The 23,605-nt window shown below is 38.5% G+C and overlaps 1 protein-coding gene across 5 annotated transcripts in view; it reads left to right on the top strand.

Annotated features, from left to right (window-relative positions):
* The window catches only part of LOC119083647 (serine-rich adhesin for platelets), a 136,066-nt gene that overhangs the window by 55,396 nt on the left and 57,065 nt on the right, over positions 1-23,605 (top strand). The gene's annotated exons all lie outside the window — the stretch shown is intronic.

The following is a 23,605-nucleotide window of genomic DNA, read 5'->3' on the forward strand; positions in this document are numbered from 1 at the left end:
TTTGGTGCCACAACATATAAAGTTTCGATAGCCACCAGAATAAACCGCGAGCCTTTTTTAATAAAAGTTTAGTTTTGTTATAAAAACTTTTTCTATGTTTTATAGAAATTAATTAAAACGAGCCGTCAGAACAGTCGGAGCGTTTGCTGCGACTGAGCCCCGTACAAACCCGTACATCTATTGCGTACGTGACCCTAGTTCGTCCGTCGCCCTACTCTTACCGTAAACCTACTGCGCCCGTAAACGTCGGTAAAGTAAAATTCTTATGAAATGTGTACGTCTTAAAAATTGCGCATAGCGCAATTACGAAGCCCCGTACGACGTTCCTTTTAAATGTAACACAAATTTCGAATTGACCTAAAATTTTAATTTATTGAGTATAAATACACATAGGGCCTAGTATCGGCCTCAGTCCGAGGATCCAAATTTAATTTTTTTTTTCAACTACATTCTATTCGGTGTTCGATTACCTTCCAAATGAAACAAAAAATACGAAAAACGGATGAAATTTGCTCGAGTTATATGTAAAATACACATAGGGCCCTAGTAGCGACCTTAGTCCAAGGACCCAAATTTAATTTTTTTTTCAACAACATTCTATTCGGCCTTTGATTACCTTCCAAATGACACAAAAATTACGAAAAACGAATGAAATTTACTCGAGTTGTATGTAGAATACGCATAGGGCCCTAGTAGTGGCCTTAGTCCAAGGACCCAAATTTAATTTTTTTTCAACAACATTCTATTCGGCCTTTGATTACCTTCCAAATGAAACAAAAATTACGAAAAACGGATGAAATTTGCTCGAGCTATATGTAAAATACACATAGGGCCCTAGTAGCGGCCTTAGTCCAAGGACCCAAATTTAATTTTTTTTTCAACAACATTCTATTCGGTGTTCGATTATCTTTCAAATGAAACAAAAATTACGAAAAACGGATGAAATTTACTCGAGTTGTATGTAAAATACGCATAGGGCCCTAGTAGCGGCCTTAGTCCGAGGACCCAAATTTAATTTTTTTTTCAACAACATTCTATTCGGCTTTTGATTACCTTCCAAATGACACAAAAATTACGAAAAACGGATTAAATTTACTTGAGTTCTATGTAAAATACACATAGGGCCCTAGTAGCTTTTCACTTCTAAGGCCCTAACTCACGGTCCACTCACCCGATTTAAAAAAACTTTTTTTTCCTGGATTGGTATTGACAATACCTATCATTTGCCGTGTCATTTACATTTCCCTCGTTTATTTTGCCATAAATATCACCAAAAGACCTTAAATCACTTAGGTGGCCCTAACTCACGAAGGGCCGACCCGAATATGCCCATCTTCGAACTTAGCCTCACTATTTTGACTATCTTTCAGGGAAAAAAAAAATTTTTGAAATCGGATTTGATTTACTCAAGATATCGACGTGACGGACAGACGGACAGACGGACAGACGGACAGACGGACAGACGGACAGACGGACCAAATTTTTATTGCGGATTCGTTATCTATGAACATAGGCAAACACTTTGCCCTTACCGTCTGCTTCGAATTCCATCAATTACACACGGCATCGTAATCCTATAAGCCCCTTCGTACTTCGTACGGGGCTAAAAATCACTGCCATGATGAACTCACGTACGGAAACTCTAAAGAATCGAAATGTGATATTAGGTATCTGTCAGCTGATAGGAATATTTTGTTTGTTAGTGTTGGTTTTTTGGTTATCTCGGTGATCACAATTAAAACAAACTGTCAACAAATAAAACATCCCAATTTGTTAAGTCACGAAATTGTTTTTTTTTTCAAGCGCGAGATTTTTTCAAAATTGGAGCGGCTTTTTAAACTGAAATTAAGAATTTCAAATTCCACTTTTCCAATATCAATATACATTTTCAGAGTGTTTTTGATGTGTTCATTGAAATAAAAATAATATGGACAAAGGCTCGCGGTTTATTGTCAAGATTGATGCAGTCTACGTCGAGAAAGCTCAAAAGTCCAAAAAATATCACAAAAAACACAAATTTTAGGAGTTTTGAGTCTTTTCTCAGCAATGAAAGTGTAAAACAGGTATGGTCTATTGTCCGCCCGGAGGACATAAAAATTTGATTTTCGTACTTAAACGCACTCATTTTCATATTATTTTGACATAAAATGTGAGTGCGTTTAAGACGAATTCGCCGATCGACCATACCTGTTCTAGACTTTCATTGTTTCTCAGTACACTACATCAATCTGGACAATTCCAGTGGCTATCGAAACCTTATATGTTCTGGCACCAAACGATGAGGCCACTTTTTTCAAAAATAATTCGAATAAAAAGTTATCATCAAAAATGTATTTCATAGGGGGTCGGAGTGTAGATGGCTCTTAAATTATTGTAGTGTTGTACTAATGTCGGCTTTGGAGAGACCTACAAGTAGAGAATACGCCCTGGCTGGTGCGAGTACATCGACAAGAATTATATCCTTCAGAGCATAATATTTGGGAACCAATTCTCAAAAGTTCACTAAAATTCCAAAAAAAATCCAAATTTGTTTTTGCTTGTTCATAGTTTTTAAAGGTTTTTGAACTTTTCCTGATCTTTTAATTATAAAAATACAAAGAAAAGAAATTTTTTGGGAATTTTAGGGAATTTTTGGGAATTAATTCCAAAAATTCCCAAAAATTCCCTAAATTTCCAAAAATTCTCAAAAACGATTCCCAAATATTAGGCTCTGTCTGGTACCAGAGACTGGTGCACATATCCTTAGGGCGTGTCCACTTTACTCCAATGTCAGAATGCGCACCTTCGAGTGTCATGAGCTTCCAGATGAGAATCTACCATCATTAGATGACAAGTCCCTTAACGATCTCTTATCGAAAACAGTGAAATTTCCGTTCTCGAAGGTTAGAGAATAGGGTGCAAAGGATCTTTGGTCTGGGTTCCTACTTCTCAATTGACAATGCCTCCTAAAATTCTGATCTATCTATCTACACCTGGTCTGATAATGGTCAACCAGAGCATCGCTCAGCTATCCAATGCATTTTGTTGATGAAGAATCAATTCAAATCTAGTACTTCAATGTCTACTAAACACACGTACCAGTGCAGTATCTTCTGTTCATTGTAGGTAGAACTTGATGATTATTTGAACGGACTTATGAATGGCAGATAATCTATGTTCACAACATTCTAGACGCATACATTCATCGCTTCACTAATCCTATATGCTATGCATATTCAACAACTCTCTCTCTCTCTCTCTCTATCTCTCTCTATCTCTCTCTATCTATCTACCTCTCTGTGCCACAATATTCACCGTAAAGCCTTCCAACATTTTAATTTTAATTTATTTACCCAACAAAAAGCTTCCCATAAAAACCAATTATTCTCATCGTAAATAACTTGGCTGACTTTCTGACCCCACAACTAAGTCAGTGCTGATTCAGGTATTCCCGTTATCATTTTCGAAACAATCTAACAAGACGATGTGTCTAAATTGCAGCACCAAATAATATTTCCAAATTATATTTCTCCATCTTCTACTCGCTCAATGTTTTATTGCCCTGTCCTATTCCGACTGGCATAGTTAAGCAAAGTAGCGTAATATCATACGCACAGCACAAACTGTCTGCAATAACGCGAAATTGTGTAACGACTTCTCTGACACATAAAACAGACGGACTACACGAACACCCCTCGTGATTTTTTATGCAATTATTACACTTCATAATATCCCATTTTAAATGTTGTTTCGAGGGGTGAGAGATGTTGTGCGTACCGGCAGTTCTGTATGTAACAAGCCGATCAAAATGAGTTGGAAAAATGAAAAAAACAGAACATTGTGTTCCGCTGAATCATCGTTTTTAATTTAAAATCTGACATTAAAAACATCACACCCATCCTTTGCTACTGCATATTGGATGTATATGATATGGGGGATGTGTGCGTTACGGTATACTACTGCAAAACTTTCGGTTTCATTGTGCAAAAATGGCTTTTCTGTGCTAATAAGTTCATAAATAACGGTGTCAGCCTAAATTGAGGCGGTTGATTAAATGCTGTTTGTCTGCTTTTTCACGTATTATCGTTTGCAGGACATCTAACGAGGCACAAATGTCTTTATTTTAGCACAGGTGAAATCAAGAGATGCAATTAAGATGCATCGATGCTTTGCTGAAGAGCATACATTTGTGGGTTTCTTGAATGCTGGATTTTAGTTTGCTTTTGGTAATATCAGAATCCTTTTTCAAAAATATAGGGCCGCAATAACGACCACGAATGTGTTAGCTTTCAACAGAAAATAGATTTGGTTGTAGTCGTTTGACCGGCTCTGAGAAACGTGAGCGGTAATGAAAATTTCGCTGACGTATTTGAAAATGAATTCTGGTGGAAAGGTATCAAAAGTAAACTAAAATCAAGGGTTTAAAAAACGCCCAAATGTATGCTTTTCAGAAAAGTATCGACGCCTCTTAAACTGCTCACGTCTCCTGAGGCACACAAATGTAGGCTACATTTTTAGCTAAGCACCGATGCCTCTCATTGGGAAATGACAGGACAGTTTCCCGAAAATGTATGGAAAATTTTATCACAAAAATTCACCGAAAAGATTCAAAGAAACTCAACCATGTTGCTTTCCATTGTATTCGTGCACCGTCTCTTCATGTCCCCAAGGCATATTTAAACACTAAAACACTTTTTACTCGATGCAAAAACAAAATTTTGTTTTTTGTTTTGTCGCGATAAAACACAGAAAATATTTCGACACAACTGTGACACTCCGCTATTATAAGGACTAGGATGAATGTTTGCTGTGTTCACTTCGGCGGTAAAATATTTTCATTCAAAAAAGTGTCCGACACTTCAACGATGGTAGACATTTATTAAAATTGTAATCTCTCCCACTTCTTTAGTAAGCTAACAAGAATTCGCTGAGTCTAATTATGCCACCTCTTCGAACAAAAATATTGGCTGAGGTCGAATAATTCTCCGCTGAGCTTTAACAAACCTCCGCTGAGCTCTAATAATTCTCCGCTGAGCTTTGACAAACCTCTAATGAGTTCTAATGATTCTCCGCTAGGCTTCAGTAAGAGTCCGTCAGACCATAGCACGTTGTAGTAAGGCAATGAAGCTAAGCGAACACTCAATAAGCATCAGCGGATACCTAATAATTGTTGCTATGATTTAATAAGACTCCACTTAGCTTTGGCAGATCTCCGCTGAGTGTCTGATTCGCTTCATTAAGCCTTCCTGCAACTTGCTTAGGCCTAACGGACACTTCCTGAAGCCTAGCGGAGAATTATTAGAGCTCAGCGGTTAAAGCTCAGCGGAGAATTATTCGACCTCAGCCGATATTTTTATTCAAAGAGGTGGCATAATTAGCCTTCGCGAAGTCTTCTTAGCTTACTAAAGAGGAACGAACATTTATTTACGCTCAGCGCAGTCTTACGAGAGGCTAAATTTTTATTGCTCTCCCATCGTTGAGAGAATGTCCGCTGAGCTCTCGTAAAGCTTTAAAAAATGGTCGATGAACATTATTAAATGTATACGCTACCCTTTGTCAACCGTTTGATGATTGTTTTTAAATGTCCGACACTTTTTTGAATGAAAATATTTTACCGCCGAAGTGAACACAGCAAACATTGATTCTAGTACTTATAGTAGCGGAGTGTCACAGTTGTGTCGAAATATTTTCTGTGTTTTTGTCGCGACAAAACAAAAAAAAAACTTTTTGTTTTTGCATCGAGTAAAAAGTGTTTAGTGTTCAAATATGCCTTGGCGACCTAAAGAGACTATGCCCGAATACAATGGAAAGCATAAGAGGTGAGTTTCTTTGAATTTTTTCGGTGAATTTTTGTGATAAAATTTTGCATACATTTTCGGGAAACTGTCCTGTCCCTTTCCCAATGACGGGCCTAAGTGTTTATAACACAAACCCCAGCAAATTCAGTAAAATTCGGTAAAAAAGAACTAAAATGTCGGGTCTAATCTACCACAGCACTAAATAAAATGGAAAATGGGATGGGACTCTTCGCTTGTGGCAATATTGTATTAAATGGGGGGGAAATTGACACTGAACAGAGGTTTTACATCTTCGATTATTACATTTGCGGCCCAGGCCACACACACACAAAATTCTCCGAACTAATTCGATTTCGAACTCTTTTCCACTTTTTGAAATATCATCGTCATCGCATAACCCATCGTTTATCATTTAGTACTCATTTTTAACGGACACACAGAACGAACGAAATATGTAATTCAATTAAAACGTTTGGGAACGGGGATGAGGGAAAACCCTAACTTTTAAAAAGTGAATTAATAAAACGCGAGGCTTTTGATTTTCTTTCATTCAGCCCCACACAATTTTTGATGAACGTGAACACCCGTCAGGGAATATGGGATTTTGTTGTAATATTTTTTGCGATTTCAATCTGAATTTTTGCTTTAGTCGGGGGGCAGGTGGACATTGTTTCGATCGTATACTGGTCAAGAATTAACTTTCGATTCATGGCTAGTGGAGAGTCTTTTGAGAAATGTGAAAAGTTATGTGTTCATCTCGGGGAGAAGGAGGAAATTCCAGCTCGAGTGAATTGCTATGACCGCAAACATTCGGTCTTGTTAGTTCTTATTTTCTACCATCGGTAAACAAATAATCATTACACGCGTACGAAAGTCAAACAGCCCGATTGACAACGTTTAGCACCAGGACTACGCAGCCAACAAAGAATTCTAACTTGAAAATAATTTTTCCCTTCTGCCCGCATTAATTTGATTTTAACTTTTATGTGTACACTAAACGGCAGCCTGTTAAAATCTTTGTTGTAAAAGCGAAATAAAAAAAAATACGAAAAATGTTGCACAAAGAACAAAGTTTCCTTTCCCCCTGTGTGTGTGGGTCGATGTCGTTAGACAATTTAAAGATAAAAAACAACGAAGAAGAATTGCAAACTCGAAAAATGTTTAACATGTCGGATTAGGCTTCCGTTTGAAGCACATTATTATACATCTTACGTTCCAGCTGTCATTTCACCATAAAAATTCCCACAACGATCGTAAAGCTCTTTTCAGTGACCCAAAACGGTTACACAGCGGACACAAAACTTCTCGATTGTTTCCTTTTGAACATGTATGCACATTAGGGTGTGCCAGAAAATCGAATTGTTTGGAGTTTGGAAGTGGCCTTAAAGGTCTTGAAAATATATTTCACTTTGCCAGGCCCGGACTGGCCATATGGCGAATTCGGGGAATTCCCGATGGGCCTTTTGGATTTTTGTATGAGAATTTGTAATTTGAGGGCCTTTTTAAATTGAGTTGCATGGAGCCCCCGATGGGCTTTTTCGAGCCAGTCCGGTACTGCACTTTGCTGTTAAAGCTTAGCACTCTTACTATGGCAATCTGGATGTTTTTTTGGCTCACTGTGTTATTAACGCTCTGTGGATGTTATTAACGCACTTTGACTCTTATGAATGCCCAACCGCTATAAAGACACGAGTATTTTTTACATTTGCTCGTCTTTCATCTCTCCACCTCTCTCTGTTAAAGCCTAGCACTCTTACTACAGCAATCTGACTGTTCTTAGCTCACTGTGTTATTAACGTTCTGTGGACGGTATTAGCGCTCTGTGGACGGTATTAGCGCTCTGTGGACGGTATTAACGCTCTGTGGACGGTATTAACGCTCTGTGGACGGTATTAACGCTCTGTGGACGGTATTAACGCTCTGTGGACGGTATTAACGCTCTGTGGACGGTATTAACGCTCTGTGGACGGTATTAACGCTCTGTGGACGGTATTAACGCTCTGTGGACGGTATTAACGCTCTGTGGACGGTATTAACGCTCTGTGGACGGTATTAACGCTCTGTGGACGGTATTAACGCTCTGTGGACGGTATTAACGCTCTGTGGACGGTAATAACGCTCTGTGGACGGTATTAACGCTCTGTGGACGGTATTAACGCTCTGTGGACGGTATTAACGCTATGTAGACGATATTAACGATCTGTGGACGGTATTAGCGCTCTGTGGACGGTATTAGCGCTTTGTGGACGATATTAACGATCTGTGGACAGTATTAGCGCTCTGTGGACGGTATTAACGCTCTGTGGACGGTATTAACGCTCTGTGGACGGTATTAACGCTCTGTGGACGATATTAACGATCTGTGGACAGTATTAGCGCTCTGTGGACGGTATTTACACTCTGTGGATGTCGCAGTGTGGATGTTATTTATGCAATGTGGGTGGTATTAACACACCAAACGCTAATAACACACCTACGAGTATTTTGCATTTTCTCGCCCCTCATCTCTCTACCGCTCGGTATTCTAATACTTCAAAATTTCGCAAAAGTGTTCTGGTGCATCCACCCTAATGCATCCATTTTGCACATGAGAATACGACGACCAATTTTCTTTTATTATTTTAGTTCCACATTTGAATATCAGAAAAACTTTTATTTTGTAAACAAAGACGAGAGTGAAACGCATAAAGAGGCAGCCACTTTCGAAACTACTAAAATACACATTTTATCGTCTGTTATGAGATAAGTGTACTTAAGGGTTGTGTGTCTCTTCCAGGGACTTTATGCGGAATTACCGTTTCATAGAAGGAGGAAAACAAATTTCCATTTTTCGTGCAACTTTATTTGCAGAGATTTTTTCGTTTTGTTTGTTGCTGTTGGCACCACATTTCGGAAGGATGTTCCGGTATTACATTTCTGGAATGCAATAATGTTTTTCCCGTAGTGGCTTAGTTAGGGATTTGGAAAAATATGAGACTGCGACGACAAAAAAAAATTTTTACAATCACATGCAGCCACACAGACCGGAATGGACGGAGTGAACGTATGTTTCTTTTACCATAAATGAAATGTTCCGAATTCGCAACACAATCTCGATTCATATTTGTGTGGTTGGAAGTGTACCGTAAGCCATCCAATTTTCCGTTGATTCGACATACACATACGATTTGCGTCACGTGTCAGACCTATAAAAATTTGTTGAAATCGAATCGGAACTGATTCATATGGGAATGGTATATGGTGCACACACATCATGTTTAGAAAGCACGATTCATTTGTTCAATCAGGAAAAAAGATTTTTTTTTTCGCAGATTTCTGTTTGATTGAAATGGAATGAAGTTAGAGATTCGATTTGTTAGCTTTTCTAGTCTATGCCGTATGTGATGGTATCTCGCACAGATTTCTATTCAGATAAAAATGTTAAAAGCAGCTGGAACCATTCTTATTCAATACCGTTAGAGTCAGTCGAGAAAGTCAAATGAAATGACGATATTGTGACGATTTCCACTCAATAAAAAATACTCAGTGAGAGAGCCGTGAGAGAGCAAACTGTCAAGTAAACAAATCAAAAATTGAAAAAATTCAATTTTGTCTCTTACACGGACACAGAGTACTTTTTTGGTGAGAGGAAATCAAGCATTAAGCGTGAATCGCCCTGCTACACTCAACTCTTTCAAAATAACAACGAAAACTTGCAAATTTACAAATCAAACCGAAAAATCGCATCTTAATACTTGATTTTCACTTACCAAAAAAGCACTACGTTTTCTCTTTGTTTCCTCTTTAAATGATAGAAAAGATGCGTGGTTTGGCTAAACGGAGCCAAAACGGAGTGGTTTTGTTGCAAGTGGAAATCAAGCTTAAGGTGGCATCAAAGTCGTCCGTTTTCATTCCATTTTGCCACCGTGTACGTGACAGCTGTCATATCAAACAATGTGCTATATAGGTTTGTTCCAAGGCCATACGAATTGTCAAATTTCATCCATAGACAACATAACCTAAACAATTGCTATCATGAAAAATGAGCTGCCGAAATTAGCGCAAAGCAGCTTCAATACGTAAAATTTTTTGAAATCTGTCACTATAAGTATATGGCGTCTCAAAATTTCAGCAAAATTCAAAGGTTATGTCGTCTATGGATGAAATCGTCATGGTTCGGGTTGTCAAAGTTCGTGACAACTTTGACAGCCCGAACGACAAAGATTTCATCCACTCATATGAGCATAACCTAAACGTCAACAAATTTCCTTGTAAATTTTTCGTTACAATTTTCGTCAACCTGAAAGTTGAGGTTAAGTTGCCTTCTGTCAAGGCAGCTCTCTAGCAATATCACACCAATTATTTACAAAATTAGGAGGCCAAAAATCGCTTGTAAATTTCATTACACTTCTAAAATAATGAAATTCACAAGCGGACACTGTACGATTTTTGTAAATAATTGGTGAGCTATAGAGCTGCCTTGCTTCTGTGGATGAAATTTGACATTTCGAAATGACCTTGGAACAAACCTATTGTATAAAATGCCAACTGTCATGTACACGGAGGCAAAACGGAATGACTGCCAATTCAGACTTAACACCCATTCGCAATTTAAGTGCGCTTTACTCCGTTTACTCACCATTCACCTACAACAATTGAAAGAGAGAACAGTGACTTTCGGATTAAACTTGAAGCTAGTATTGACACTTGAGGTGCAGGCTGGAAACAGTTTTGATTTTTCATAGAAAATTGACGCCATCTTCAGTCCCAATTGCACCCGTTTTGAAAATAGTTCTTCCGTTTACATGACAGTTGAAGTCATTTCGAGCTTTTGAATGGAAATTCACATTTAACATCTCCGTTGTTTTTGAAGAATGAATAGGAATCACATTTCGCTCTGTTTGTATGTTAATGATTGATGTACTCCGTGTGAGGTACAAAATTGATTTTTTGTCCTACTTCAAGAGTCCCATGCTCATTTTACAATTACATCGGGTCAACAAACATTTCAACCGTCATAATTGCATTTTCTACATTCTCATTGAAAATGTATAATCAACGTAACGGTTCATCTCATCCACTGACCTCACTTAATTTCTCGTTTACTGTCGACCTCTTTTTTTTACCTTGCCAGTTGCCCACCTCATACCCAAGACCTATATCAGTTTCCGTTCAGAGCCAATGTCCTTTCAGTTCACTACCGGATTGGCGATGGTTGTAGTTGCATTCAATTAAATTTTCAATCAGACACCCTGTTATACCCTACTTCTGCTAATAATTCTATATTGAAAATGGTTTCGATAAACATTCACGCAACGAAATCAAAAAGCTATTCAAATTCATTCTCATACATACAAAAAGCGCCCCCGTTCAATGCTCTCTGCCAGTAAAACATCCTGTTAAATGAATATTAAACCTCATACCACTCATGCCATATATTTGCGCCGGCTATATAAATGTGGGCATCAAAACAGTGAGCGAGTGGGATGCATTATGATGCTATTTCCGTACATGTTCCAAACATAATAGAGGAGCAGCGCAATTCAATTAAAAATTCTGCATTGGTGCAATTAAAAAAGCTTTTTATAAATTCAAACTTGTCAATGGAATTAAGCAGTCAAACAGTTGAGATAACTATAAATAGACGGCACAGCACAGTATACATCATGGCAATAATAATGTAAATTTCGATTTACCGTGTTATCCTACACTAAAAGTACGCACGAACGGACAGCAATATTCTCATTTCGATGAATCGGAGAATTTTATGCGAGATATTCTTCTGTCATTGTTTCACATCGTTTACATTGGCGATGGGGGTGACGCAGGATAGCTGGATTCAGCCGTAAATTTTGTGTAAATTTTATTTGTCTCTTTTACAATGCAAATGTTCAATTGTTACAATGTCGAGTTGAGTGAGTCTGGGTGGGGAAATTAATACTTGAGAATGTTTCATTGATGTTGGGAAAGTTCCGATTTGGAAAAATGGTATTTTTTATGAGAATGACAGACAGTAAAAGCCCGACTGTATAAGTGCTTTAAGTCATTTCAGTTTATATCTGCGAATACTGTTTGGACAACGCACTTCAAGCAAAAGTACTTCGAGCGACAGCTGTCAAATAGAGTACTAGTTTGTATGAAAAACATTTCCAGATTTTTTTACAGTGCGAACATTTGTTTGATACACTGTCCCGTTTCATTACTCTATTTAGAGTATCATTAATGATTGAAGTACGTTGCTTTCGATCAAATGTTTGATTGTTCTAATGTCATTTTTGACGCTTAACTAAATGAAAACAATGAAAATTTGGATCGATGCAGATTCTCAATGCTTCGTCCGTTTTCAGCATAAGTTACAATAAATGTCGCAGCAGAGCTGCATTTTCTCGCAAAAAAAAACATTTTTCTTCTGTGAAATGTCGTAAATTAATTTTCCGAAAGTTTCGTGTGACTTTTATGAAAAATAACAAAAAACCATTTGATGTTCACTTTACCGTTTAATCGCAAAACTTTTATGATGTTCAATCTAAGAAATTTTGCATAGGTATAAAGTACACACGCGCCCAGATTATGCACACGATCGTGACATGAAAACTCGTAAAAAATTTAAGCACAGAGAGACGGTAAGTTATTCGATGGTTTAAATCTGTTGAAATCCTTTGCGTTCAGCACGGGACAATGAAATGTTCCTGTAAAGTTCGTTCATCGAAAACTTATGAAAGTGTAACGAAATCTGAGCGTACGTGAAAGTACTCGCATTGGAAATGTTCAATCATTGATGGCATCTTCATTTCTTCCATTGTTGTTGCATGCTTTAGGGTGGCCAAATAAATTTAACGGAATCAAAGGATATGCCAATGTCTTCACTGACTGTTCATGTTTATGACTGTGTGAAACGACAGAAAAAGCGAATAAATTTATTTCAAAAAATTGAGGTTAAACATAACTTAATGAAAAATTATGTGAGGCTACGTGGGCTACATTTAAAGTTAACTGTTGACTTTTTAGCAGAGAAATGATAACAGGTCGTATAAATATGTGGCAGTTGAAATCAAAAGTATTTTTCATTTGTCAGAATGACGTTTTAAACGTCAAAAAATATTCTAAGTAGTCGGAAAATTGTTTATTTCTCCTCAATTCTGTTAGAGAGTGTGACTACTTAGAATATGTTTTTAGACCCGTACGAAGTACTGGGGTCTCATGCGTTTACGCATACGTCCGTAACACGTCGAATTGGACTCCCTGAGTAAGGGGAAACCTATTGTGGTTGTCTAGAGATGCCAAATCAGTGAAAAAAAAAAATGTCCGTCTGTCCGTCTGCACGATAACTTGAGTAAAACGCATCCGATTTTGAAAATTCTTTTTTTTTCCCGTTCGGTAATGTCAAAAGACAGGCTAAGTTCGAAGATGAGTGATTTTGGATCGACCCCTCCCGAGCTGTGGCCCAATAAGTGCTTTACGGTTTTTCGAAGATATCTCCGGACATTCAAACGTTACACTTGTAACTGATACGTCAAATAAAAGGTATTTACAATACCGATCGACAAAAAAAAAGTTTATGGAAATCGGATGACCGACTCGTGAGTTAGACCCCTTGGTGTGAAACAGGCACAGGGCGGCAAGCAGTTTTTGCTTTAGGTCGGCCACATTTGAACACAATTCGTCTGTTTTAGCTTTATTAGATAGGTATTGACCGTACCAAACAGGGAAAAAAAGTTTATGAAATTATGTTCTCCGGAGCGTGAGCTAGGTCTCTTGGAGTGAGCTCTTATCTGGCTACTCGGCCGTCCAGTGAACGTGGAGTATTTAGTCAATATCTCGAGTAAATTTTGACCGAATTTCATGAATTTTTTTTGTTTGAAAGGTATTAACGAATGTAAAGCGTCGGTACTATTTCCGGTCTCCTAACAAAATGGCTGCCGGCGGCCATATTGGATTTTAGTAAAATAGAAATATCTTGGGAAAAATGATACTTAGAGAGTTTCTGTTAACATGGAAATAATTTGTTATGTGTGTGGGGTTTCAGAGATTCCATATACGGACATCTATATATACCTATATACAGCTATATTGAGCTATATACAGGCATATAGAGCTATATAATAGCATATTCATCTGTGAAATGTTTATTTATGGTGAAATATAGGTAAATATAGCGGTATATAGCTGTTTAAATAGGAATTTATGAAATTTGTCTTCGTACGGGGCTGTCTATATTGCCTCCGGCAATTTATTTGTATATGCTAACAAGGCAAAGAAAGATAATGTAAGTGATTTTAAAGGGCGAATAGCTTTTCAGTAGAGAATGAAGTAAAAGAAATGAAGAGTTTCACAGTAAAGGCTTTTGATACAAATAGGTGTTTCGTACGGGTCGGCGTTAGCTATGTTTTTCGTTTAACAGATGGAATAGACCGAATTTTGATTCCAACTGTCACATTATGCCGAATAACGTTTCATAGCCATGCATTCAATACATCAAAATGCAATGTAAAATCATATAACATTTGACGTTATTAGATGCATTACTTGCTACATGTCGTTCGACATGTTCATCAGCGCCTAATGTTATCATTTCTCTGCTTATGAGAAAGAGACTTATGAATCCGCCGCATGGGGGACTTTGACAGATATTGCGAACAAAAAGAGTGATGTGTTCAGTTTCGTAACATTTTTGCATGCAATAGCTGTCAACGTCCCCCCTGGTAACTAGTATATTTCCTAAACTTAAACATTCAATATGGATCGTTGGTTGAAGTTGTAGTTGCATGTACTCTACACGACAACGACGCGTTTATAAACATGATGCTCTTAAGGCAGTCAATTCTCGATAAAATACAACCATAACCCTCCCTCTTAATTTAGATCTTCTCCCGATTCACGAATATCTCAGAATTCTCAGTGGATGCAGTTCGGTTGCAAGGAAATTTGCAATAATAATAATTGGTTGCATGGGTCACCCTATCGTCAAATAACATTATTCATCGTTCGACTCTATAACATGATATATGAATTCGTAGCAATAAAATGATATCCCCTGACGCACGTCGGAAATAATTTATGCAGACAACAGATCCATCAATATTCAATCCGCATATTACATTTTCTCCGAACAACACTCCATCCGAACACACTCAGTCGGTTCACTTTTTTTATCGTCGAAATGATTTCCCCATCATCCATTCCAACACAAAACAAAAAGTATTATCCTGATGTAACATACCTACCCTACCTATACATACACAACACAGCACATAATGTATTCACACCTCACACGTTTGTTATTATCCATTTGGAATCATAAATAAATAGAATAAAAGTTAGCGCGGCGCATAAACACCTCAATAAAATAGAGCAGTAGGTAGTGTACACATGCAGGATGAATTGGAAGAAAAAAGTGGAATAACTTACTTCGCAACCACTTAACACATTATACCGCCCGTTAAATCTGAGCGCACGTTACTTGCAATATTACACACCCCTTCCCTCTCAGACAATAAATCTTTTTCAATGGGAAAATAAAATGAACTTTCAATACAATTTTTAATAGAATTTCTTCTGCATTGTGGGTAGGCAGCATAGGCATATAGTATGAACGCTTGAAAGTTCTTTCAAAACGAAACCATAAAAACAATCTTTCCGTTCAAATAAGTATACTTAAACGTGAGGTGAAGCAGACATAAACTATGAATTGACTGTGAGTTTTAAATTACCAACACTCTCCGTTCAGGCATGAGCGCCGACGGAGAAACCTCGGCGGCGGCTAGCCGAAAAAAATTTCTCGGCGGCGGCGAAAAAGTCGGCTTGAGCCGGCTTAAAACGGCTCGGCTGGAGGTTCCTTTTAACTTTTTTTTAAATAAAAACGTTTAGATAAATTCATGGAAAATGAACTAGTAAGCATGAAAATGAAATTGTACGGAAAGCGAAAATGTAGGTAGATTAGGTTGTTCAAAGTGCAAGTGGAACTGGTCTTGTTACAAGCAAGTCTCTAAGTCTAAGGTTCACTAACGCGTCAAGTTTTATTGCCTCAAAACTTGAACTAAATGGAAAATCATGCTCCAGTACACTCATTTAACTCATTAAGAAAATGGTTTTCGATAAGAAATCGAAAGCTCACGAAAATCAAGTAAAAATTGAAAAGAAAAAAAATCGAGAAAATTCGCAAAGATCGATAAAGTTTTCTCAAATTTGTGAATTAACTGATTGTGCGCCTTCGGCTCGTTCCGCAAAGGTCATACTTGCCAAAACAACAAACTTAGAAGCGAGGACGTAATATACCATTCTTGAAAATTCATGAAAATTCAAGAAAATTTTCAAAATTTTCTTAATTTTGAAAAAAAAAATCAAAAAGTACTTGAGCTGCTTAGGATCAACAGGAATCTCGGTTTTCAAAATTATTTCACCCATTCACCTTTCGAAATCTTTATTTCATTTTCCAGCCGTTTCAAGCCGGCTTGAGCCGTGTTTTTGGCACCGGCTCGGCTGCGGCGCGGCTTGCTCAAAAATGGCCGGCGGCGGCTTGATCGGCGGCTTATTTTCGGCGGCGCTCATGCCTGTCTCCGTTTAAGGGAACTGGGTTGTTCGTGGAATTATTGTTGCAATGAATGATAGAAATGGTGCTTTTCAAGTCAAATGTGAAAACTTCCGAGCCAGAGGCGTTTTGATGTAGGTGCATCGGTAGAGCTTAATATAGCCCAATACTGCGGTGTTAGGTCAAAACATTGTGTCGCATTCTTTGTGTGCTTTGGAGAGCTTTCGTAAGCTTTGACCTTCTTTTCGATGTCATTAGAAAAGTGGAATACAAAACAAGCTTTAAGCTCTCCAAAACTCTTGAAAAGCAAAACCTCAAAACAACGCGGGGTTTAACACGGCAGAATACACACATGCCGTGCAAGGCGCCGAAATTTTATCTCAAATTTTTGGACCAATGTAAGGTATTTTATTGGCAATGAAGCATATGATGGGAATGACTCGGCTTCGCCTCGGATCGATAAGCTTCACACAAGTATCATTTACATCATCACATTTTGTCCCATTGATAATGTACTACTAATGTCATGGATGTGTTGCAGGCATGAGCGCCGCCGAAAATAAGCCGCCGATCAAGCCGCCGCCGGCCGTTTTTGAGCAAGTCGCGCCGCAGCCGAGCCGGTGCCAAAAACACGGCTCAAGCCGGCTTGAAACGGCTGGAAAATGAAATAAAGATTTCGAAAGGTGAATGGGTGAAATAATTTTGAAAACCGAGATTCCTGTTGATCCTAAGCAGCTCAAGTACTTTTTGAATTTTTTTTTCAAAATTAAGAAAATTTTGAAAATTTTCTTGAATTTTCAAGAATTTTCCAGAATGGTATATTACGTCCTCGCTTCTAAGTATGATCTTTGCGGAACGAGCCGAAGGCGCACAATCAGTTAATTCACAAATTTGAGAAAACTTTATCGATCTTTGCGAATTTTCTCGATTTTTTTTCTTTTCAATTTTTACTTGATTTTCGTGAGCTTTCGATTTCTTCTCGAAAACCATTTTCTTAATGAGTTAAATGAGTGTACTGGAGCATGATTTTCCATTTAGTTCAAGTTTTGAGGCAATAAAACTTGACGTGTTAGTGAACCTTAGACTTACAGACTTGCTTGTAACAAGACCAGTTCCACTTGCACTTTGAACAACCTAATCTACCTACATTTTCGCTTTCCGTACAATTTCATTTTCATGCTTACTAGTTCATTTTCCATGAATTTATCTAAACGTTTTTATTTTGAAAAAAAGTTAAAAGGAACCTCCAGCCGAGCCGTTTTAAGCCGGCTCAAGCCGACTTTTTCGCCGCCGCCGAGAAATTTTTTTCGGCTAGCCGCCGCCGAGGTTTCTCCGTCGGCGCTCATGCCTGATGTGTTGTGTCACAAAGTGATGGATTATTTCGAATTCAAGGGTTATCGTTCCACTAGTCAGAATGAAAATGTTTAAATGTTACAGTTATTCTTGCTAGCGAAGCCCAGGGGATATGCCAATTGAGATAATAAATAATCTACAGAACATCTTACACGTCGAAAGTGTGGCAAAAATTTGAATTTCAAGTAAACGATTCGATGAAAAAGTGAACCGAAAAGTTTTCAACGCTTCCTTGTCTATGAAAACGTTACTTTGTCAACAGACCTTTTAAGTTGAAAAAAAAGACTAGATGGTCTGGAGGGATGAATTGACAGTTGACAGCTGGGATCGGTTCGCTTTTGGTCACTATCGTTCACTTTTCACTTTTATTCAACGAAAGTGAACACAATCAATGAAAAGCGAACCGATTGCAGCTGTCAGCTGTCAATTCATCCCTCCAGACCATCTAGTCTTTTTATCCACTTAAAAGGTCTACTGTTTCGTTCATTCATACATTTGTATGACTTTCTTTTAACGTGGATGGCATAGGCTTATTTGACCGAACTGTAAGGACACGAACATCAACGATTTCATCCATAGCAACATAACCCACCCGATTTTTCATACAAATATTGATGAGATTATGTCCCTTTGTGTTGACATTTGACAGCTCAAATGACGGTGAATTATCAGGTTGTTTTCTAGGAGGTCAAATAATGGCCATCGACGGAGCCTACTCACATACAATCCTGTTGGAACTGATCTATTTCTTAATGTGTATGACGTATGAAATGTACTAGAAGATGATCTATTGTTGGCATTCAAAAAACTTTATTACCATCATGTGCTTGCAAAGCCGCCTCGTGGTCGTCTTTGACTCGAATTTTCAGATCCTTTCACATGCAATATCGTACATAACTCGCCTTTACAATTTTCCTTCTTGACTTACTGTAATTCAATAATCCCAATTCCAAATGTTACACAAAATAAATGCAATGTACACGTTGTGCGAGGCAAGAGCAACATTTCGCAATTAACTTCCCTTACCACAAGTTGTAAAACATTATTGCAATCTGAACAGCCCAGACATTCTCGATCCAGCGCAGAGACGGAGACCGTATTTTTGCACAATAATGCAGTTTCGCTGCAAAGCGGATATGGCAAACAAAACGAAACTACGACAATGATGGTATGGGTAGTAGTATTGTAAAAAGTAATTCAAAAATGTTAAATATTCGCTGGTTCATTTATAAAAGATTATGGCGCAGCACAATGACAAAATGAATCATGAAAATGATGACGAAGCGGGTAGACTGTAATCACGTTCTATGGCTCTAGAATTCGGTACCCATTATGAAAGCTGTGCATATCATTCTGTGGTGGAAAGAGAATTCGTTTCACTTTTACAATCGAAATAATGGTAAAAGAGTTGTGGTTCAGGTCGTTCAGGTGCTATGCCAACAGAAATTCTCAGAATAGAAACAAAAGTTAAATTCAGACGAAAGCAACGCACTTAAAGCGTGAGTATTAATCTAAATATAGTATGGAAACTGGACAGTCACTGTCCGACAGTGTATCATACACACACATTTTAAGTCTCGTAAAAAGATTTGATAAAAGTTTTCACGCAAAATAGTACTCCAATCGGCACCTGTCACTCGAAGCACTTTTGCTCGAAGTGCGTTGATGGAAAGTCATAAAAAACGAGCCGTCAGAACAGTCGGAGCGTTTGCTGCGACTGAGCCCCGTACAAACCCGTACATCTATTGCGTACGTGACCCTAGTTCGTCCGTCGCCCTACTCTTACCGTAAACCTACTGCGCCCGTAAACGTCGGTAAAGTAAAATTCTTATGAAATGTGTACGTCTTAAAAATTGCGCATAGCGCAATTACGAAGCCCCGTACGACGTTCCTTTTAAATGTAACACAAATTTCGAATTGACCTAAAGTTTTAATTTATTGAGTATAAATACACATAGGGCCTAGTATCGGCCTCAGTCCGAGGATCCAAATTTAATTTTTTTTTCAACTACATTCTATTCGGTGTTCGATTACCTTCCAAATGAAACAAAAAATACGAAAAACGGATGAAATTTGCTCGAGTTATATGTAAAATACACATAGGGCCCTAGTAGCGACCTTAGTCCAAGGACCCAAACTTAATTTTTTTTCAACAACATTCTATTCGGCCTTTGATTTCCTTCCAAATGACACAAAAATTACGAAAAACGAATGAAATTTACTCGAGTTCAATGTAAAATACACATAGGGCCCTAGTAGTGGCCTTAGTCCAAGGACCCAAATTTAATTTTTTTTTCAACAACATTCTATTCGGTGTTCGATTATCTTTCAAATGAAACAAAAATTACGAAAAACGGATGAAATTTACTCGAGTTGTATGTAAAATACGCATAGGGCCCTAGTAGCGGCCTTAGTCCGAGGACCCAAATTTAATTTTTTTTTTCAACAACATTCTATTCGGCTTTTGATTACCTTCCAAATGACACAAAAATTACGAAAAACGAATGAAATTTACTTGAGTTCTATGTAAAATACACATAGGGCCCTAGTAGCTTTTCACTTCTAAGGCCCTAACTCACGGTCCACTCACCCGATTTTAAAAAACTTTTTTTTTCCTGGATTGGTATTGACAATACCTATCATTTGCCGTGTCATTTACATTTCCTTCGTTCATTTTGCCATAAATATCACCAAAAGACCTTAAATCACTTAGGTGGCCCTAACTCACGAAGGGCCGACCCGAATATGCCCATCTTCGAACTTAGCCTCACTATTTTGACTATCTTTCAGGGAAAAAAAAAATTTTTGAAATCGGATTTGATTTACTCAAGATATCGACGTGACGGACAGACGGACAGACGGACAGACGGACAGACGGACAGACGGACAGACGGCCCAAATTTTTATTGCGGATTCGTTATCTATGAACATAGGCAAACACTTTGCCCTTACCGTCTGCTTCGAATTCCATCAATTACACACGGCATCGTAATCCTATAAGCCCCTTCGTACTTCGTACGGGGCTAAAAACAAGAAAAACGGCCAGTAATGCCCTTCCGCTGAAACTTCGGTAGTCTTCGTTGTGACAAACGTTTTGTTGGCTGGGAAATTTTCATGCTTAAGGCAATAGGTTTCTTCTATCGTACGGTGAAAACGAATTTTGACAGGCCGAAAACAACCGACCGTTATCCACAGAAGCAAATATAACCGCAACTTAAACAGATTTGTTCGTTAAAAATTCAAAGTGAGGTTGTGTTGGCTCTCTGTGGATGACGATTGATATTTTGAACGGCCTTGGAAGAAGCCTATATTCGGTACACAACAGTTTTATGCGTGTGTTGGTTTGCCAACCAGATGGAAATACAATGACAATTAATTATTCTCTTTTGCTCTGTGCCGCGTGTGGAAATTTTGTTTTCTTCCCGGTATCCGAGTCAAATTTCCCGGTATCTAAATCGTAAATTTGATTTTTCGCCACATTTTTTCCGATTTTTTCGATTTCCCGGTAAGTTATTTTTCTGAAAACTTCCCAGTATCGAGGATACTGCGGATAGCGTGAATTTCCACACGCGCTCTGTGCACTTATACATCCCACACTGTTTGCTGAGAGATCGTTTCACATCTTCTTCCCTCACTTCGCTCTCTGAGTGCTCAGAGAGTAATTCCAAAACTTCGCTCTTGTCGGAATTACCCATTTTCTCCCCTCGTTAAACAAATAACTATTGTTTCGGTCCCATGGCTCGTTTGAAAGCACTTTTTGTTATGTGGTCACTCAATGCAATTTTTTTAGGGCAACCGTTTAATTTCGAGCACACACCAGCCAATAGATCTCTTCGTTTGGTGAAACTGATGACGGAAACGTGAGGAATGGTGGGGAAAAGTGTGCAAACTAATCGAAACCAACTTCACAATTTCACATAGTAATGAATAAGTGAGTGCGTCCAATTCTTTGAAATGAATGTAAATGAACTAAATACGGGGAATTCCCTTAGAAGCAAAGTTGGTTGTCATTAGTTTGCACACAAAACCGAACCGTCGATCGTCACGCCAGCGGTCATTTTAGTGAATTATAGAGATTGATTAAACCCATACATTGGTAAGGGGTGAATATCGCTAGTGTAATGCTAGTCTTCATGGAATTTGAACGTAAAATGGGAATTTTTGCGGTACAGTTTTTTGATCAACGATTCTGCCCTCGTTCATTTGGTATTTAAAGTGTTGTTGTGCAGCTTCTGCCATCGACTATTTTTTCAGCGGAACGAGTCCGACATAATCTGTTTACGAAGAAATGTTAACAAATCTGAAGTTGTTGGTTGGACAAAACGTTCACTCAACTTCTGGTAGTTTGTCAAAACATCAGATCCACCACATTACAGTACTCCAAATACCAAATCCGTTTCAATAAAATTTATTTACAAAAAATTGAAAAAATCAAAATTGTGAGCGACAATGCAAGCCTATCGAACGTTAAAACACTGGCTGAGCTCGGCGTTGGAGTAGAAGCTTGAGTAGGACCAAAAGTTTGAGTTGATGATGGGCCTGTTGTTGGAACGGTCACAAAGTCGGATCGATCGAAGCATCGGTCCACTTCACCTTTACCGATACAAAAATCATCGAAAAGAACCGTTTCGTTGCGGCTCAACACCGCTTCCTGTACACTCCTATAAACACCCCATTTCGGTCGAACGAAAGCGGACACTGTGGTCGTGTCATTTCTCCAAAAATCGATGTCGTTGCTGCTGTAGTGCAGAAGGACTTCATTGGTAGCATAATCCCTGAGCGTCATATTGTAGGCACCGTGATGACCGTACACCACTTCTGATTCGGCGTGAACCCAACGACCGGTGAATTTCGTCAGCGGCTCCTCTTTCAGAAAGAGAAGACTGCCTTTCGAATCGTACTGCAGCAATTGCAGAACGTTCGGTGTTGACTTTCTCAATGAAACTGTTATGATTGGCATCGATTCATCGCCACCGACAGCTTTCAATTGATGTATATGACAGAAGGAGTATGGAGGTCGAAATCCGGCGTCAAGTTTAAAATTCCACGAATACGTCACGAAGTCACCGTTGTAGCCGAGTTGTTCCGGCCACGATCGGTCGTACGTCTTAATTTCGACGCGCTGACGATCAGTGTTTATGCAACGATCGTCATCTTGCCGAATGTGTGAATGAAATGCGAACACATGTCGATTCAGTTCCTCGTCAAACACTTGGGTAATGTGCGGCCCAAAGTCGGTATGTTTACAATCTGGCGTTTCGACAACGGTACCGCTCCGTTCAAGTAACGCTGCATCGATTAATGTGTACGTATCGGTTACGCCGTCGGCTCGTAGGTGGGTCACTGCCTCACATTGAAACCGAATCACGGTCACGGCGAGGCAGATGTAAAACAAAAATTTCATTTTTCTACTGGACAAATCTCGTTGGATGATTGTCGAAAGATTCACTAAACGTAACTAATCTTGACCGGAGCAGTTTAATTCGTTATATTGCTATTAATTGCTTGTAATCACTCTGTCTGCTATCAAACACTTCAGGAGACCTTACAATCCACTCAATTACGTACAATTGGTGTTTGAGATAAAGTGTTATTTACGCAATCTATAAATTAGCTTTGTTATTTCTGTCGAAAGTCAGAATTATCTCAATGCGGGTCTTAATTCCTACACCGACAAAAAAAATGGTTCAGTAAGCAACGGATGGTAATGGCCGCCATCTGACACTTTTCACACGGAAAGTATATTGCTGCAGTAAAACTGAGATCGAAACAGTGGCAGTTCGCTATTGATCAAGCAATTTATTCGTTCCACATGCATTCGATTCGTTCCACATGCAATCGACTCTTTTGACATGCATTGCATTCATTCCACTTGCATTCAATTCGTTCCACATGTAGTCGTATCGTTCCACATGCATTCAATTCGTTCCACATGCATTGGTTTTGTTCCACATGCATTCGATTCGTT

Source organism: Bradysia coprophila, unplaced genomic scaffold, assembly GCF_014529535.1.
Source record: "Bradysia coprophila strain Holo2 unplaced genomic scaffold, BU_Bcop_v1 contig_70, whole genome shotgun sequence".
In the NCBI taxonomy this organism is placed as follows: domain Eukaryota; kingdom Metazoa; phylum Arthropoda; class Insecta; order Diptera; family Sciaridae; genus Bradysia; species Bradysia coprophila.